Here is a 20,955-nt window from a genome sequence, read left to right as displayed (position 1 = left end):
CCATCTTCCACATTAATTAACACTTTTGCCTTATCGAATTACCTTAGGAAAGAGAACATATAAGTTGAAAAGGAAAATAGGATATTAAGTCAATTTAATTAATAGTTAAGCTCACATATAACCCTTAATACGAAAACCATGAAATAAGTGCAGGAATAAATACAAGTTTAACAGAATTACAGGAATAAGGAGGCTCCAAGGTTAAAACAGAGGCTTAGGTAGAGTGTTCGAGGTAATATAGAGGTTAAAAATAGTGCAATTACGATGACCAACATCCTCCCATCCCCATCTTGTTGTGTGTCCTCACACAACCTTACCTTCTGCAAAAAAACAACATGGAGAGCTCCCTTTAATCATGTATCTAAATATTGATCCATGTCTTCATTGTCTTCGACTTCTCACTGTGAATCTTCTTAAGTTGTTTGAACACTTTCCTGAGGAAACCATAGCATTTAGATGCTCAAAATTTCCACACCTTTTCTTGTCACTTTCACTCTCGCACCTCCTCCTCAATCCAAAATTCCTTTTCTGCACCATTGTGTTCAGTTCTTTCATAGCCTAGTTCAGTACTTAAATTCCATAAATGCGTTGTTTCAATTCTTCGAAGTGACTGTGCATATAGAAAGTAGGGTGTTCTTTATTGAGTTCTTCCTATACCGGAATCCCTTCAGCAACCGACTCATGACAAGTACCAGTGTCATCGAGGGAAATCTCACATTGTGTCTCAAGACTCTGAGGAACAATACCCTCAGCCTAATCCACTGTTGGCTCCTTTCCTACACTTGCACTATGTATATGAGACGTTTTCCTTTTCTTTACTTTGTTAATTAAGGTTTCCAGAGGAGTGTTATCCTCCTCTTCCACACAACCTGCACTAAACACAAAATGGACTACGACATCTACGAGGAGAGAGAGAGTATCTTTAATTGGTGAATTAGACTGGGGGTTATCTGCAGAGGGGGACTACTCTGAATCATCGATCTTTATTGGAGAAGTTGATACAAAATGGACTCCTTTCAAGGATGCACCTATTTTCTTCACAAACCTCCTGGTCAGTCTCCTTGGAGGGCCACGAGTTTTGGTTATAGGTTCCTGCTCTTTCTCAAGCACCGACTTCTTGGACTAGGTTTCATTCACTTTAGTCTTACTAGTCTTCAGGGTTAATGGTTTACCCTTTTGGTTGAGCCTCTCTTTACTGAACTTTCCCTTCTTCCTGATGACTTCACTGTGCTCCCCACTTGGAACGCTTTCAGGAACCCTTCCCAAGTCATATTCTTCCCCTCTAACTCCTTTTTAACCAAAATTGAAATCAACCCATAATGATATAATTTGAATCCAATTTGGCTTTCCTGACTTTTCTGGATGCTTTTAGACATCTTTTCTAAACTCTTCAACAAGAAATAGGGGAAGTTAATTAACTTACCTGATTCGAAATGCAGTAGAAATCGAATGTGGTACAAGAAGGTTAATGAATATCGACCTTCACAAGTGAGAAACTTTTGCAAGATGTATAGAAAATGCTTCCACTTCTCTATCATCACATTTCGTTGTAACCCAACCTTCTAGTCCACCTCTTGATTCTTATCGACCATGAATCGGTGCCAAGCTCCTTCCTCAAGCTTTTCCTTTTTAAACCATTGCTCTCTTGTAGCTTCCAACCCTGTAGCTTGTGAAATAGATTGCTTAGTCACTTCAAACTCCAAGGACCCCACCTTAGCTCTACTTCCATCAAAGGTTTGGGCAAATTCGAGTGCAATGGACGAATCGAAACCATCGAACTTGAGAAGGAAGGGTAGAAATCCCAATTCGTGCAACAGAGACAAATTATCCTTGTATTTTTCCATCTACTCCAATTCTCTTATAGACCACGGTTTAATTTGAATGGGTGCCATAACTGTTCAAATTTCACTTGATTTCTCAAAATTCTGAAAATTACTCAGCATGAGATTTAGGAATATGTCTGAAAGAATATGCAGTTACCGAATTAACTACATGCTACTATATCAACATTCTTCAACGGTCACACTCCCATCATGAAAATTTCAATCTTGCAAAAGATGCAATACACCATGAATTGGTGTACATGCGGAAATGATGATTGGTAGAGGGCGACAGTCATGGAGAAGATTTGTTATAATAATGCAAGGTATCACATAGGATCAGACCATCATTAATTATTGACAAGGCTCAAGGGTTAACATTATATTATGAAAAGATTTCACACACATCCCCAATCAAGTCATGATTTCGCATAGGGTACATATGATACTTATATAAAGATAAGATTTCATAACTAAATGCCTTTGTACTTTAAAAAAAATATTTCCTAATTAGTAATGATAAAACAAAGTCTAATCGAATGTAGGAAAAAAATTATTGCATGCTATAATTTAAAATAGTGCATCCATTTATGCCTGAACAAGATCCCTATACTGAATGAAATTAAATTTCCCTTGTTCCTAGACCGAACTCTTGTTCCAAGCATGCATTCCTGTACCAGACATTCATGTACTGCAATGCATGTTCTTGCACTCAGGAGTCTTTGGTTCCTGCACTAAGACACACATTCCTGTACTGAGGACTACCACTATTCATGAACCAGAATACATTTTCTTTCACTCAGGAGCGCACAACATCGCATATCCCTGCACCAGAAATTCAAAAATTCTTGCACTAAAAGACACATTCTTTTACTGAGGAATATCGATGTTTCTGCACCCGAAAGTGTTGCAGCATATCTGAAGAAAAGGTTTCTAGTACAAATAAAATATACAGGATGATCTTAAAAAGTTTGTAGAGTTATCAAAGGAGGTTTTATTCACCAGTTCTTGGTATTATCATGTGCCTTCCGATTTGATCCATGAATTCTTATCAGATCCTGCAATACAACCCATGAAGGAAAAAATGAAGCGGGAAAGGGATAATTTTTTATAATGGGAAGGAGATCTATCAGGGAACTCAAGAGTGAGACCAATCTAAGAGGGATATACGGAAAAAGGGATAAGGAAGAAATTTTTAGGGAAAATAGGGAAAAAAACGAAATCGGATAGGGAAAATCTCTTTTGAAGAAAGGAATGATTAATCTCAATAGGACAAAAAACAATAATTATAGAGGGACATTCATGAAAAAGGAATAGAATAAGGGCAGACTTTCACCTCAAAATATACCTGAATAGTGTTGAACCAAAAATAATTGTAGTAGGAATTGAGTGTTTCTTGCATAAAAAAATTTGTGTCAGTTATCCAAACTTGGATAAGGGATCAGTTCCTGCAGTTAAAAACCTACTTCTTCTCAGTGACAGTTATCACATATAAATATCAAGAAATTGTTGGCTTAGGGGGTCCTAACCCAGGTTCAGAGTTAGTGCACCAACCAACAAAACCCTACATTACTGGCCCTTTCGGCAACAACCCACATAGCGCAGGGTGTAGTCTCACCCGAAGCAGTATTGGGAGATGCAAGATCCAAATTTCTGCATCTAGAGACTAGTGTGATGTCTTCCAACGCCTTGGATCTCCCTTTGTGTAGATTGATAGAATTCTAGGGTTCATTACTGCAGCTCATTTAAAGAGGCCTTCAGTCCCTCACAAAGGACCAGGATCATTCTTTGCAGAACTTCAATAGTTAATTTACCTACTTACGCACATAAAAAAGTAGCCCTAGATTGGAGTTCATATAGATCTACTCAATTCATTAGAAAACATAAGAGAAATGATCTGAAACTTCATGGAAGTGGCTAAGAATTCATTTCATACATTATTGAGATAGATTTAGTAAATTCACCTAGCATTCAATCATTATTTGAATCATAAAACATGGCATTCATCGGCAACATATAAACGGATACAAATGGACATACTTAGTAACTCTTCGGAAAATTGTCTTTGTTGATCTTCAATTTACTGATTACAGACTCTTCTTAACCTGCGCACACAACTGCAGGGGTCTGCGCACTCAGCTGCAAACTCTACCTAGGCCTCCTGGACACTCAACTGCAGGAGCCTTCCCTTCTCTATCTAAGCATAGGAAGAAGAGACTTCCTCCCTTATCTCTTGCCTAAGACAACAAAACTCTTCAATGTACCCAATTCTCTGTCAAAACTTAATGTACTTCTAAGACTCACTAAGACTCAAGTATTTAAAGACTTTTCAATACAATGCCATGGTCTGCAGACCATGGGTGAATCTCAAAACTGACTCAAGAATTTAACCAAAATAGCAGGCTAAGCCCCTTTGACTCTTACTCATCCATGCACTCTAATTCCACATATCATCAATAGTTTACATCTTTTACAAAACTGTATACGAAATTTGTGTTAACTAACCCCAAACTGACTTAGAGGACCCCATCCCAACATGCCCCCAACACAAAGATCGCGACTCACCCTCGAGTCACTCAGCTGGTTGTTCCACTTTTCTGGTGGAGTTCGTTGAATGCCTTGGTCAGCACCTGAAGCTCCACAGTACTTTGTTTTGTTGTTTGTTGTACTTCCACGACCAGTTTCTCTGTGGTTGGCCCCTCTACTAGTAGTTGCATATTCCTCTGCATCTATTGCATTGCCTTCATCTACTCATGAATGTTCTATGAAAAATGACAAGCTTCTGTTATCTCAAAATCAGACCTTGGAAGGCTACAAACCAGGAAGACTTCAAGTAACTATTTCAGACCAATCTTTTAGCTAAGGTTTAACCTCCTTAGCCTGAGAGGGCTCTCTCAAGGGGTTTAAAGTTCGTGATTGTAATTGAGATGGCTAACTCTTCTTATGAAACAAATAGGAATGAGGCTGGTAAAATCTAAATCAACAAGCATCCATTGGGCTCATGGAGTCATCTGTCATTTAGCATCCACGGTAAATTGGTTTTGCAATGAAATCAAGGCATTCAGACTTCAAAATATATAAATTACAACAGAGACAAAAGAGACAGCATATGAGTACATGAAAGAAATTAGAACACAATATGTGATTTCCAAGTAATCAAGTACTCATCCAACTGTAAACAACAATGAAAGACAACAAGAGGGATTCATACATTGAAGTCACTATGATTCTTGAGCAGCAAAAACCATTACTGTATTTCCAAAGAGCAGAGTCTTTACATAAGCTTCACAACAGGGCTTTTTTACATAAACTTCCCACCCTGGTTACATTTCCTTTTCTTCTATATATAGTCTCTCTTCTACCGAACTGAGATTCCTCATTAAGCATTAGGGGAACTCGAAAACTACTTCTAATGACACCTATTTAACTTTTAATTGCTTATTAAATGTAACAAACTTCAACTAGATCTTCTAGATATCTAAATCAAGTAGGACTCTAATTCCATAATAGCTTTGGTCTACAATTATCCTCGTTCTTTGACATCTGGTCCTCTTCTAGTTTGGTTGTGATGGATCTTCAAGGCTCCATGTTGATCTTCATTGTTACCTGCTTTCCATCTACCCGAAACATAGGAAACTTACCCCTGTTTATCGGTTTTTGATTTGCCATAAGATTTTCAGATCCAACGAAGTATATCCTTTATACTTTAATCACCCAAAATGGAGCAGACTGCCACGTCTTTGATGTGCTATCCCCCGTTTCCATGCGTGAAAGCCAAAATTCTTGCAAACTGTTTCCCATATCCTGTAGTGTGGTAAATATGCTCCCTTTATGGCAAAAATCTAAAGTTGGATTCGAATATATATTATTTCCACCTGTCTTGACCTGGTTACATCTTAATAGCTTTAGCTGATGCCTTGCATACCTTGTAGACGTTCCCCTTTCGAAATTCCCGCTCATATTCAAAAACCGGTTAATTGAAAATAGACTGTTTAGCTTCAGCAGTTTCGTAGCGCGCTACGAAACCGCTGAGCTTTAGTCATTACCTTCAGCAGTTTTGTAGCGTGCTACGAAACTGCTAAGTTGTTTTAAAAAACACTGTTTTAACTCAAAACTTTGCTTATTCGAACACTTTGTTGTTAAAACATTCTTCCAACTGTTTCAAGACTTTCCAAAACTGAAGGGGATGTTTGGTTTTTCAAAAAGGATTATACTAAGAAAAATCATCAAAACTTTGAGACAAAGCCTTAGTTGTAATGAGATTTCTTCATGGAGATTCTTTTTGCTGGCTCAACTGTATCCTTAAGTCTTCAATTTGCTTCTTCATGACTTTGATCCCAGACCTAAGGCTTTTATTGACTTTTCTGATAAATTGAGCTTCCTTTATAGCAGGAACAGTCCAGGTAAGGAATTGAACATTACAATCAACCACCTTGGGAATTTTAAATGTTTGATCTTCCCATAGAGCTTGCATTTGGTTGAAATAAGCTTCCTTCACTGCAAATTTTCTAGCATCTTTCTTTAATCAAGCAATTTCAAGGTTTTCCAATCCCAATTTCTTCTTCAACTCTTCCACATTATCGTCTTCCTGTGTTGCAACTATTTTAACTTTATCCCTTTTTTCATGAGGTCGTGTCTCTTCCCCTGTTTCATCTACCCTTGGCGGTACCTGTTGTACTTGTTTGAACTTCCTCGTTATGGGTCTCCTGGGTTTGAAAACAAATTGTTCAACTTGCTCATCAAATTTGAGTTTCTTTGATGCTTTAACTTTCTTAGTTGTCTCTTTATCTGACTCGATCAACTCAGCTTGAACTAATGGGGACTCTTCAATGTCAATGGCTTGAAATAAGTCATTTAAATCTCCCTTTGACACAGGACTTTCTTCAATAGCCACTGACTTACCCTTTTCTTTTGCCACCTGATTTCTAGTCCTTCTCTTTGAACTTCTTCTCTTGTGCTTGATTCATGCACAGTTTCTTTGACCTGGGTTTTTCCTTTAGTTGACTGCTGGGGCGTATCCTGAATAACCAGTGGATTGGTAGATTCTTCAACTTGTTTCCTTGCCTTTAACTTTGAAACCCTCTTGGCTCTTGCTTCTGCCTGAGGACTGGTTGTTGTTGAAGGTTCTTTTGCCGCTAGAGGGCTGAGACCGGTCTTGCTCTGGAAACCGGACATGAATATGAATGTGTCCCAGTCTCTACCTATCTTCTGGAGTTCATGCAGAACCATTAACTTAACTAAGCCATGGTGGAATAGTGAAGTCTCACGGGCTTCCTTTCTCAGTTATATCTTATCACACATTTTACTTAAGCTACGAACAAGTAAAAAGGTAGATCAATAGATGTTTTCCCTGTAAAATGCAACAGTAGTTTAAAGTGGTATGAATACACTTTGTTATATCTCCCTTCACAGGTCAGATACTTCTGTATACAGGTAAGCAATTGAGCATATGATTCTTTAACATAACTTCTAGGAACAGCCTTGCTCAAATCTGAATTAATGAACTGCTGCTTTAGAAATTCTTTGCATGGATTCATGTCAAATTTGAAATTCTTGAACCAATTTTCTTGCCCTCTTGGTATTTCTATAACTGTGGCTATCATATCTGGTGATACCGGCAATTCCAACATGCCAACCTTTGAGTTTAGCCCTGTGAAATTCAGTGCAAATTCCTTAGTCACTTGCGCATGTCCTCCCTGGAGCTTCTTGCAAAAATTCCAACATCCAGCTTGTTTAAATGCATGTTCAACCTCTTTGTTCTTCAAGGTTATATCCAAACCTTCAGGCTCGTTTCTCAGACATTTGCCTGATCTATGGTCTTTCCTTTCTGCCAATCCCTCCATGAAGATTCAGTAACCTGTAGGCTGGAAATGCTAACACTGCTCAAACTCCAAACTCTGCCTCTTTGAATCGCTTCCTCGCTTAATAGCTGCCTCGCTTGAATGACGATGTTTTCAACTTGAAATCTGGTAGATTTGTTTCTCAGGCAAGGCCTACAATCATCATTAAAACCGAGCGTACTTGGCCTTTTTTGGAACTTCTATTTCGTGTGTACCAATGTACCTGGTGATTGCAATGATGGAGATAAGCGGTTAGAGATGATGTATGGAGTGCATAACTGATAGTGAATGATGTGGCCATAAGTTAATTTGACAGATTTGACAGTTGGGAAAGATTCGCTGAAGAATGCACGAATCTCCGATTTCGCAGTGCGGTCAGTGTAAATTTTGAATAATGCGCTACGAAATCACCTAAAACCTATCACGCTAGAAAAACACCTAATGGACCTTTGCGCTGCGAAATCACCTATACCTTTGCGCTGCGAAACTGATAAAGGATTAATGCGCTACGAAAATATATCAGAATGGTTACATGCTCTACACAATCACCCAAAAAGGTTGTGTGGTACACAATGATTTTTTGAATCAAACTGACACATGGCTATGGGATCAGTGATGCATGAGGGTGACCAGAAATTGATGGGGATGAGTGCTTGACTTAAGACCTCCTAAGACTCAGACTCTAAGGAAAACGAAATCAAACCTAGACTAACACTGACCTTTATCATCAAGCTAGTATGGGAAATTTTGGCACTAGGATTCTTAAGTGATAACAGTGGCTCCACTTGGGATAGTGTGCTCCTGTAGTACACTAAGAACTCGCAGGTCCAGTGCTCTGCCCATTTTATGAAAAACATAGATTTACTTGACAAGCATTCCTCTCCAGCTTCTTGGGTCTTCACCTCGGGCTTGAGCTTTTTGTTCAGCTTGTCATTATTTGCAACAAAAGAAAAACTGATAAAACGGGTATATACAATGTTGTGAGAAACTGGCAGAATTTTGATCAATAATAATGCTTTAGGAACCTGCCATTGACAGGTCCTCCAGCATATGGTTTTCCATCAATCTCTTGCAGAATGTAAGTATTATTTCCATGAAAAGCAGAAATTTGATATGGCCCTTTCCACAGATTTTCAAATTTACCATGCTTACCCTTTTCTTCAATTCTAGCTTCCCATTTCAAAACTTTATCGTGGATCTGAAAGGTAACTTCTTTGATCTTTTTATCAAATGTTCTCTTGATTCTGTTCTGACTTTGTTGATGACTATCAAACACCTCATTTCTTTTCTCATGCAAGGCTATCAGCTGATTAATTCTTCTTTGTACAGCATTTGGTTCCTCCTCTAATCCTTGAATCAGCTTCATCACAGGCACTCCATGTGATGTTAGGAATATGGCTTCAGCACCGTATACTAACTCATATGGCGATGTTCCAATGGATCTCTTTGTACAAATCCGGTCAGCCCACAAAGCATACTTTAATTTCAAATGCCAAGCTTTCTTATTTTCCTGCAGCAGCTTCTTGATGATTCTTACAAGGCTCTTGTTTGATGATTCAGCAAGGCCATTTCCTTGCGGATAATAAGCAGTGGAATGCCCAAGAGAAATGTGATACTGATGACAAAAATTAATCATCTTCTTGGACTTAAAAGCTTGAGCATTGTCAGTTATAATATTCAATGGACAACCAAATCCTGATAATATATTATTTTCTAAGAAAGAGATAATCACTGAATCATTTTCTTGCATTGTTGGTACCCCTTCTATCCATTTTGTAAAGTAATCAGTGGCTGTAAGAATCCAACGATGCTAACATGATGAAGGAGGATGTATTTCTCCTATAAAATCTAATCCCCATTGCTAGAAGGGCACTTCAACATATATGGGAACCAAGGGCAGTGGCATAAGCTTCCTTTTTCCTTCAAACACTTGACATTCATGACATGTAGTGATCTTTTTGTAGATATCTCTGAACATAGTTGGCCAAAAATAACCAACTCTCAAGATCTTGTTTGCAGTGGCTTTCCAATAGTGATGTCCTCCACAATCTCCCTTATGGAATTCATCAATTACTTTATCGGCTTCTTCTTCACTAAGGCAGTTTAACAATATCCCCCCTGCATCTTTCCAAAAAAAAAATTGGTCATAAAAAAAATATCTTAGAGATTTCAGCTTGACAAACCGGGCTTTGGATTTTGAAAGATTAGCAGGGGCTTTATTACGTTGCAAAACAAATGCTACATCCTTGTACCATTCTGATTGCAAGAATTTTTCATTTATTTGGACCAATTCCTCTTCATTTTCAGAACTTTCTGAGATCTCTGTACTCAAGTTAATATCAAGATAGTCCAAATTTGATTGTGTCAATAGCTTGGCTAAGCCTTGACCCTTTACCAACTTTGTGGGTTTAATCTCAATGTCATACTCTAACAATTTTTCTATCTACTTGCCCCTTTTTCCATCTAGATTAGCCTGTGTTAGAATATCTTTTATAACAGCATTTGGAACGTAAGCAACAATGTGGGAATGCAAAACATAAATTCTGAAATCCTTTATTGCTTTCACCAATGCATAGGCTTGCTTCTCTAGGATGTTATATTTCAGTTCAGCATTTGCTAATGTCTTGCTAAAGAACGAAATAGGTTGTTCAGTACCTTGACTTCCCTTTTGCAGCAGGACTACAGCAATTGTGTCCTCAGAGGAAAATGTAAAAATAAGAAATTCCTTGGTAAAATCTGGACTGGTAAGTACTGGTGCTTGTGTGAGTGCCTTCTTGATCTCCTCAAATGATTTCTTTGCTTCAACTATCCACTTGAAATCCACTCCCTTTTTTAGCATCTTTGTTATACTCTTGACAACTTTAGCAAAGTTAGGAATGAATCTTCTAACAAAGTTAACTTTTCCAAGGAAAGACTGAATCTCTTTCCTACTTCTTGGAAAATCTAGCATTTGAATTGCCTTAACTCTATTAGGATCAATCCTAATTCCTCCTTCAGAAATAATATGACCAAGAAGTTTGCCAGAGGTTAAAGCAAAAACACTTTTGGTTGGATTAAGAGAAATACCAAACCTTCTACACTTCAGCAGAATTCTTTCAAGGTGTTTTAAATGATCTTCTTCCCTTTTTGAAAAGATTGTGATGTCATCAAGATAAACCATCACTGATTTGTCCTTTTCTTCAGCAAAAGCAATATCCATGGCTCTCTGGAAGGTGGCTCCTGCATTCATGAGACCAAAGGGCATCTTGGCGTACATGAATGTTCCCCAGGGCGTTGTGAAGGCTATTTTCTCTTGATCATCTGGATGAACAAGAATCTGATTGTACCCTGAGAAACCATCAAGCATAGACATCCTTTGTGAACCAACAATATTTTGCAAAATTAAATCCATCTTGGGAAGAGGATAATTATCTTTCAATGAAGCTTTATTCATATTTCTGAAGTCTATACAAATCCTGATCTCTCCATTCTTTTTTCTAACTAGGACCAAATTAGCAAGCCAATTTGAAAATCTGATTGGAACAATAATCTTAGCATCAAAGAGTTTTTTCACTTCTTTTTCAATCAATGGCATGAGAAGAGGATTAATTCTTCTTGACCTCTGTTTGAAAGGCTTTTAATTCTCCTTAATAGGAATGGTATGCTGTATAATTGAGGAATCATATTGTTTCAAGTCAGCATAGCTCCATGCAAAGACATCAATGAACCTTTTCATCATCTCAACATATTTAGTCTTCATATCAGCTGAAAGAAATTTTGAAATCTTGACCATCTTAGGCACAAGTGAGTCTCCTAAATTGCAGCTTTCCACCTCTTCTTCATCAGCTTGTAATTTTGGTGCTTTGAATACATCATTTTGATCAAACAATTTCTCAAGGGGAATGAGACCTTTTGGAATCAGGTTGTTTTTTAATTGTAAGACTTCAGGCTTTTCCTTTGATTCCTCAAACATATTTTGCTGATCCATTTGAGTGCTCTGAAATTCTTCCTTTAACTCAATGAAATTCCTCACTTGCTGATCATCCTCAAAGACCTACCAATTAATGATGTTATCTGGTATAGCTGGTCTGTGACAGACTTCCACCTCATATTTTTCAGAAGAGTGTGTAGGAATAATAAAAAGGCTGGCTGAAACAACAAGAGAGTCTGCAATAGAGTTTTGGTCTCTGGTTTTGATACTGAAAGTATGAGCTTGAAACTTTTCCAACATGTCCAACACTAAGTTTCTATATGCCCTCATCTTTACATCCTTGGTTTGGTAAGCACCTTCCACTTGTTTTATTACCAATTCCGAATCTCCACAAACAGCAATATTTCTAGCTTTCAATTTTAACAAAGCCTCTAATCCCAATATCAGAGATTCATACTCGGCCATATTGTTAGTGCAATCAAAATTCAACTTGTAGGAGAGAAACTTACTTTCTTTATCAGGACTTGTGATCCAAATTCCAGCTCCTGCCCCCTCTCTTCCTGCTGATCCATCAAAATATAATGACCACCAACCTACTGCCTCATTTTCATCTTTTTGTTGATCTCCTTGGCACTGATTTTCTGAAAGCTTATCTTCTGATTCTTCTTCAGCTGATTCATTGAAAAGAATGGTTGATCCGAGACCAGTGTCACATGAGTAAATGGGAAAGTTTTGAGGTTTATCCTTGCTGCTTACCATATAAGCCATTCTGGTCTCTCGATACAGTCTTCTTTGCTCACCAAACACAAGGATAGTAGCATAGGTAAGGTCCATCTGCATTGTGCCCTTGATCTTTGCTGCCCACGATCTTGAAAGAAGCATCCCAAACTTGGGTGGAATGTCAACCACAACAATGTCCATGACAATTTTTTTTGCTGGAATTTGTGTGAGACCCACAACAACATCTTTAATCAAACCAATGCATTAAACTCTTTTTGAATCAAAGGAAAATAAATCCTTATATGGTCTAGTTACCTCTAACCCCAGTCTTTCCATGATCACCTTAGGCATAAGATTATGAGATTCCCCTGAATCTAACATAGCATTATGTAAAGTCATATCATGGATGCTAATGCTTATGTAGAAAGGAGGAAACTCTTCATTCTGTTCATCTTCAAGTCTTGGACCCAAGTAAATAATAGGATTGTCTTCTTGTACATTTAGGATATCAGCTACTCCAGGTTGTGAATTGAGCATTTCAACAATTTTACTTCTGTATTTGTCTACCTTAAGGATTTCATTAAAGGGGACTGATATCTTGATTTTTGCAATCTCATTCTCAATGTTAAAACCAAAAACAGTCTTCTCAATTTCTTTAGTAGGTGATGGAGCTTGAATAACTTTTTTGTCAGGTGGAGAATCATTCTTACCTTCCACAACCTTTGAGTTGTCTTTCTTATCTTCAACTGCCTTTGAAGCATCCTTCTTGGGTTGTGCTTTGCTTGTCGTAATGGGCACGTTTCTATTCCTGAGATTGTACTGCTTTTGCATCTCAAAGATAGCATGTTGATAGCCCTTTAAATAGTCTGAAGGCTCTTCTCCAGGTTTGGTTATACTGGACTCATCATGTTCTTCCTTAGTCAAGAAAATCCCTGACACTTCTTCATCAAGACAATGGATGGACTCCTCAGGAATTTCAGGTTCATTTTCTTCATCCACCAAATTTTTTTGGAAAGGAGGTCTTACTGGAGGATCGGGCTGTTGATTTCTGTTCTCTCTTGGCCTTTGTTGATTTTGCGGTCTTCTGAACTGAGGATTCCTAAATTGAGGTTCCTGCTGTGCTGGGGGAGCAGGAGTATTCCCAAGAGCCAACCAATCCATCAGTTTTTCCATGGTCTTCATCATCGTTTCAAACTTATCTTCTGGAGCTGATGTAGAAGGTTTTTCTTCTTCTTTTAGTTTGGTTTTTGCCATTTTTGATTTCTTAGCAGCAATCATGTTTACCTCCACTTTAATTTCATCATTTTGCATATCAGCAAGAGTGGCAGAATCCCTTTCTCTGAGTAACAAGGAGAAATCAGAATCAAATGCTTTGGCATATCTCAGTTGTGCCAAGGCCCCAGGAGGTTTCAAATGAGCTGGAATGGAATTGTATATCTTATTAAACCTCTTGGAGAATTTTTGAACAGTTTCATTAGGAGCTCTTCTAATATTGTTGTATTCAATAAGAGCTTGAACAGGGTTGGTTCTGTTTCCCCATTTCCTTAGAAAATTATCTTCGAATTCTGCCCAACTGTGAATGCTTCCAGCTGTAAGAGCCTTAAACCATTTTCTAACCTCTCCTATGAAAGTTTGAGCAAACAATCTTAGCTTTACATCTTCATCGTCAACCTCTTCTCTGTCAATGAAATCATTGAACCTGTCTACATGTTCTTCTGCTGTAATGTCTTCATCTCCACCCCATGTTGGAATTCTAGCAGCATATTTGTTAGGGAGGTCATGTAAAACAGCAGGGAGGGCTAGTGGAGCATACCTAGCAGGAACGGCCATAATGAATGGAGGGGCGGTGATGATAGGTACTGTATGAACGGTGGAACCAGAACTGATATGAGGTGGATTTCCTAATGTATGTGAACTACTAGGACGTGCAGAGGCAGAGGATAAAGTGCTGGTACGAAAAGGACTATTTGGACTTTGCAAACCACTGACAAAGGTACTCCAATTTGGAAGGGGTAGACTAGTTTTAGACTTGAGCAAGACTTCAAAAGGATCAAGCTCTTTGAGTTTGTTTAAATCTTCCTCTTCTAACAGTAATTCTGAAGTAACAACCTCCCAAAATTCCTCCTTATCTTTTTGTGATACTAATAAAGAAGTATCAATACCTCTTTTTTGTAGATCTAGAATAATTCCAATAAGTTCTTCCTCGTTCTCAGACCTCAACAGCACCTCATGAATTTTATCATCAACAATTTTATCTTCAGGACTTCTTGAAAATTCAGAGAGCAAAGATTTTGAAAAAGATATAGTACCTGGTGTTTCAGTAAATCTTTGTCTTCTCCTTGAAATGGTGTTTGGATTGTCCACACGAGTGGGTGGATCTGGGTCAGGATTGCTCCGTGTATATCTCCCTCTTGAAGCCACCTTTTAAACTTTGAAATTGTATGGAGTCACCAAGGTAGAGTGCAGCCTCGAAAACTCTTCTAAGCTCCTGCTACCTTCAGAAATTCAGCTTCTTGTTTTCGGGAATGAATACTCTTCAGACTCCCGGCAGATGCACCAAAATGTTATCTCAAAATCAGACCCTGGAAGGCTGCAAACCAGGAAGACTTCAAGTAATTGTTTCAGACCAATCTTTTAGCTAAGGTTTAGCCTCCTTAGCTTGAGAGGACTCTCTCAAGGGGTTTAAAGTTCGTGATTGTAATTGAGATGGCTAACTCTTCTTATGAAACAAATAGGAATGAGGCTGGTAAAATCTAAATCAACAAGCATCCATTGGGTTCATGGAGTCATATGTCATTTAGCATCCACAGTGAATTGGTTTTTCAATGAAATCAAGGCATTCAGACTTCAATATATATAAATTACAACAGAGACAAAAGAGACAGCATATGAGTACATGAAAGAAATTAGAACACACTATGTGATTTCCAAGTAATCAAGTACTCATCCAATTGTAAACAATAATGAAAGACAACAAGAGGGATTCATACATTGAAGTCACTATGATTCTTGAGCAGCAAAAACCATTATTGTATTTCCAAAGAGAAGAGTCTTTACATAAGCTTCACAACAGGGCTTTTTTACATAAACTTCTCACCCTGGTTACATTTCCTTTTCTTCTATATATAGTCTCTCTTCTACCTAACTGAGATTCCTCCTTAAGCATTAGGGGAACTCGAGAACTACTTCTAATGACACCTGTTTAACTTTTAATTGCTTATTAAATGTAACAAACTTCAACTAGATCTTCTAGATATCTAAATCAAGTAGGACTCTAATTCCATAACAGCTTTGGTCTACAATTATCCTTGTTCTTTGACATCTGGTCCTCTTCTAGTTTGGTTGTGATGGATCTTCAAGGCTCCATGCTGATCTTCATTGTTACCTATTTTCCATCTCTCTGAAACATAGGAAACTTACCCCTATTTATCAGTTTTTGATTTTCCATAAGATGTTCAGATCCAACGAAGTATATCCTTTATCCTTTAATCACCCAAAATGGAGCAGACTGCCATGTCTTTGATGTGTTGTCCCCCGTTTCCATGCGTGAAAGCCAAAATTCTTGCAAACTGTTTCCCATATCGTGCAGTGTGGTAAATATGCTCCCTTTATGGCAAAAATCTAAAGTTGGATTCGAATATATATTATTTCCACCTGTCTTGACCTGGTTACATCTTAATAGCGTTAGTTGATGCCTTGCATACCTTGTTTATGTTCCCCTTTCAAAATTCCCGCTCATATTCAAAAACCGGTTAATTGAAAATAGACTGTTTAGCTTCAACAGTTTCGTAGCGCGCTACGAAACTGCTGAGCTTTAGTCATTACCTTCAGCAGTTTCATAGCGCACTACGAAATTGCTGAGTTGTTTTAAAAAACACGGTTTTAACCCAAAACTTTGCTTATTCGAACACTTTGTTGTTAAAACATTCTTCCAACCGTTTTAAGACTTTCCAAAACTGAAGGGGATGTGTGGTTTTTCAAAAAGGATTATACCAAGCAAAATCATCAAAACTTTGAGACAAAGCCTTACTTGTAATGAGATTTCTTCATGGAGATTCTTTTTGTTGGCTCAACTGTATCCTTAAGTCTTCAATTTGCTTCTTCATGACTTTGATCCCAGACCTGAGGTTTTTATTAACTTTTCTGATAAATTTAGCTTCCTTTATAGCAGGAACAGTCCAGGTAAGGAATTGAACATTACAATCAACCACCTCGGGAATTTTAAATGTTTGGTCTTCCCACCGAGCTTGCATTTGGTTGAAATAAGCTTCCTTAACTGCAAATTTTCTAGCAGCTTTCTTCAATCTAGCAATTTCAAGGTTTGCCAATCCCAATTTCTTCTTTAACTCTTCCACATTATCTTCTTCCTGAGTGGCAACTGCTTTGCCTTTATCCCTTTTTTCATGAGGCCGTGTCTCTTCCCTTGTTTCATCTACCCTTGGCGGTACCTTCTGTACTTGTTTGAACTTCCTCGTTATGGGTCTCCTGGGTTTGAAAACAAATTGTTCAACTTGCTCATCAAATTTGAGTTTCTTCGATGCTTTAACTTTCTTAGCTGTCTCTTTATCTGACTTGATCAACTCAGCTTGAACTAATGGGGACTCTTCAATGTCAATGGCTTGCAATAAGTCATTTAAATCTCCCTTTGACACAGGACTTTCTTCAATAGCCATTGACTTACCCTTTTCTTTTGCCACCTGACTTCTAGTCCTTCTTCTTTGAACTTCTTCTCTTGTGCTTGATTCATGCACAGTTTCTTTGACCTGGGTTTTTCCTTTAGTTGACTGCTGGGGCGTATCATGAATAATCAGTGGATTGGTAGATTCTTCAACTTGTTTCCTTGCCTTTAATTTTTAACCCTCTTAGCTCTTGCTTCTGCCTGAGGACTGGTTGTTGTTGAAGGTTCCTTTGCCGCTAGAGGGCTGAGACCGGTCTTGCTCTGGAAACCCGACATGAATATGAATGTGTCCCAGTATCTACCTATCTTCTGGAGTTCATGCAGAACCATTAACTTAACTAAGCCATGGTGGAATAGTGAAGTCTCACAGGCTTCCTTTCTCAGTTGTACCTTATCACAAATTTTACTTAAGCTGCGGAACAAGTAAAAAGGTATATCAATAGATGTTTTCCCTGTAAAATGCAACAGTAGTTTAAAGTGGTATGAATACACTTTGTTATATCTCCCTTCACAGGTTAGATACTTATGTATATAGGTAAGCAATTGAGCATATGATTCTTTAACATAACTTCTAGGAACAGCCTTGCTCAAATCTGAATTAATGAACTGCTGCTTTAGAAATTCTTTGCATGGATTCATGTCAAATTTGAAATTCTTGAACCAATTTTCTTGCCCTCTTGGTATTTCTATAACTGTGGCTATCATATCTGGTGATACCGGCAATTCCAACATGCCAACCTTTGAGTTTAGCCCTGTGAAATTCAATGCAAATTCCTTAGTCACTTGCACATGTCCTCCCTAGAGCTTCTTGCAAAAATTCCAACATCCAGCTTGTTTAAATGCCTGTTCAACCTCTTTGTTCTTCAAGGTTATATCCAAACCTTCAGGCTCGTTTCTCGGACATTTTCCTGATCTATGGTCTTTCCTTTCTGTCGATCCCTCCATGAAGATTCAGTAACCTGTAGGATGGAAATGATAACGCTGCTCAAACTCCAAACTCTGCCTCTTTGAATGGCTGCCTCGCTTAATAGCTGCCTCGCTTGAATGATGATGTTTTCAACTTGAAATCTGGTAGATTTGTTTCTCAGGCAAGGCCTACAATCATCATTAAACCGAGCGTACTTGGCCTTTTTTGGAACTTGTATTTCGTGTGTACCAATGTACCTGGTGATTGCAATGATGGAGATAAGCAGTTAGAGATGATGTATGGAGTGCATAACTAACAGTGAATGATGTGGCCATAAGTTAATTTGACAGATTTGACAGTTGGGAAAGATTCGTTGCGGAATGCACAAATCTCCGATTTCGCAACGCGGTCAGTGTAAATTTTGAATAATGCACTGTGAAATCACCTAAAACCTATCGCGTTGCGAAAACACCTAATGGACCTTTGCGCTGCAAAATCACCTAGACCTTTGCGCTACAAAACTGATAAAGGATTAATGCACTGCGAAAATATCTCAGAATGGTTGCATGCTCTACACAATCACCCAAAAAGGTTGTGTGGTATGTAATGATTTTTTGAATCAAACTGACACATGGCTATGGGATCAGTGATGCATGAGGGTGACCAGAAATTGATGGGGATGAGTGCTTGACTTAAGACCTCCTAAGACTCAGACTCTAAGGAAAATGAAATCAAACCTAGACTAACACTGACCCTTATCATCAAGCTAGTATGGGAAATTTTGGCACTAGGATTCTTAAGTGATAACACTTTCTATGTCCAAGGTTCAAGCCAGTCTATGAGAAAGGATTTCTTTTTCTGCAACTCCTGGATCTACATCAATTTTGTCTTGCCTTCCTGCAAGCACATGAAGTGCTAGACTGGTGCCAACATCTGCGTTGTCGTACTAATCTCATCATACTGCTATTGCACTTCCATTATTTCTGCGTTTAACTACTGCAGTGTAGTATCCTCTTGCAGTGTATCCCATAATCCCATTTCTTGAATGAAGAGCTGGTCACAACCTTGAACTGCGACATCTAGCTAGGCCATGGGTTCTTTTATTGCTAGACCTCATTGTTCCCGAACCTCCAGTGGTATGGTCGGCTGCAACTTCAACTATAGCTCAATTATTTGCATCTGAAGATCAAATTCAACTTATCGAACTTTTATCTTGATGAGTGCACTCCAAAAGCCAATTTCATCACTTTAGCGGAGGCCTCTACATCTTTAAGTATATTGAGCTCAGGCACGGACTGGTAGGCCTTCTCAATTGTTGTGACCCGGTTCTGGCGTTGTGTCTGCAACTCCTCTTGTTCCTTCAATGCCTGAGATTTTTCTGCTAAGTGTTACTCGTTGTTGACTTTAAACTCACTGACCATAGTGAGTGCGTGTTCTTATCTGATCTTTATCTCATCGGAGACCCCTTTATGTAGCGCATGAATAGACTAGAGCGGTAGCGTGACAAGGTTCAGTCCTATATCTTTCACTATGTGAAGTACTGCGCGACCCTCATCGGACTCCACGTGGACCAACCCATCTAGTAAAGGAAAGACTCTGAGATCTAGAGGTGATTCAATCTTTGTGATAGTGCTATGGCCCTGCTTCAGGCTCGCCTACATGTCGCTCACCTTTCCAACATCCACCTGAAACTTGTTCGCCTAGATCTACAGCTCATGCAAATCCTTCTAGACGCTTCCTAGCATCTGCATGTATTGCTGCTCAAATTGATGTAGCACCTTTTTCGTTGTGTCCCATATCTTATCGTCGATATCATCAAAATCACCTTTTGTTAGCACTATGGGATCTAGATGTGTCTACTTGTCAAACTTATGTTTCTTTCGTTGGTCGCCCATCTTATCTTTTTCGCATTTCTTTAGAATGAACGAAGTGCTCTGCTCTTCACTGCCTCCTCCACCCTACTCTGAAATTTCTTGTTCATCAGTGAGGTGCATGGCAGATTTCTCACTCTCCTCCACATCCTTCCGTTCCTTCTCTGCTTACGTTTTAGCAATGCTCTCTTTCTCAATTCATGCCTTCTCTACAATTTCCTTAGTAGCCTCCTTCTTCTTTTTCTTAGTCAATGTGTGCGCCTATTTCTAAGCAGCTTCCTTCCACTTCTCCACAGCAAATCTCTCTCCGCCTTTGGGGGTTCACACCTCCAGCATTGTAGGATCGCGACACTCCATCGGCCAATAGCCTACGACTTCATGCACATCTCTCTGAGATGCCAGATAAGGAAATACATGCCATGTTCCTTCAAGGTCCTTCCGCGCATGGATCGAGACGTTGTGAAAATCAGCCTTGAACTCTGCATAGGTTGTTAACTACCCAAGCAAAGTTGGTTACAACCATGACCACTGATTAATTACCATCCGAAGGTCCATATACATTAGGACCCAGAAAATATTCATTTCTTTAATGTGCACCACATCCTTTGTGGCCTAGAGCCAGGCAAGCCTCATGGCCTCAGCTAATTCATCCTCATGTGGAGGAAATTGGCTATCCTCTGACAACCTCCATGTAACTAATACGATCGACATCATAAGCCAACTGTAATGAAAGGGCTTGTTATCATCTTGGGCTTCTGCACAGTTCGCGAGGAACTCCTATCAGAGATACCTCGACCAATTATACTTCACGCCCTTCGTGCACTGTTCAGCAAGTGATACAACTTGCACTGGAACTTCATTTGCGCGACACTTTCGCATGATCTTTCCTACGAGGATTTGCGCAGCAAACTAGACTTCCTAGTCCTGTATCAACATAATTGAGTATCCTCACAACTTCTTCATGAGACCATACTCTGTCTCGAAGGTGGTTTTTCTTCTATCCTGAGGCAATCTTAATTTGATGATACCTGGAAAATCCATCAGTAAAGGAATAGGCCTCCTTCCCTCCGAAATTGTCTAACACCTCATTCATAAATGACATTAGAAATGGATCATGAACACAAACATTATTAAGCTTCCGCAGATCTACACAAATCCTTATTTTTCCCTTTTTTTTCTTCTCTTGGACCACCATCAAGCTTACCCAAT

Source organism: Pinus tabuliformis, chromosome 8 (genome assembly GCF_031772625.1).
Source record: "Pinus tabuliformis cultivar Carrire ecotype Pingquan chromosome 8, CPIR1, whole genome shotgun sequence".
Classification (NCBI taxonomy): domain Eukaryota; kingdom Viridiplantae; phylum Streptophyta; class Pinopsida; order Pinales; family Pinaceae; genus Pinus; species Pinus tabuliformis.
The sequence above is the reverse complement of the archived record's forward strand: the minus strand, read 5'-3'. Positions refer to the sequence as shown.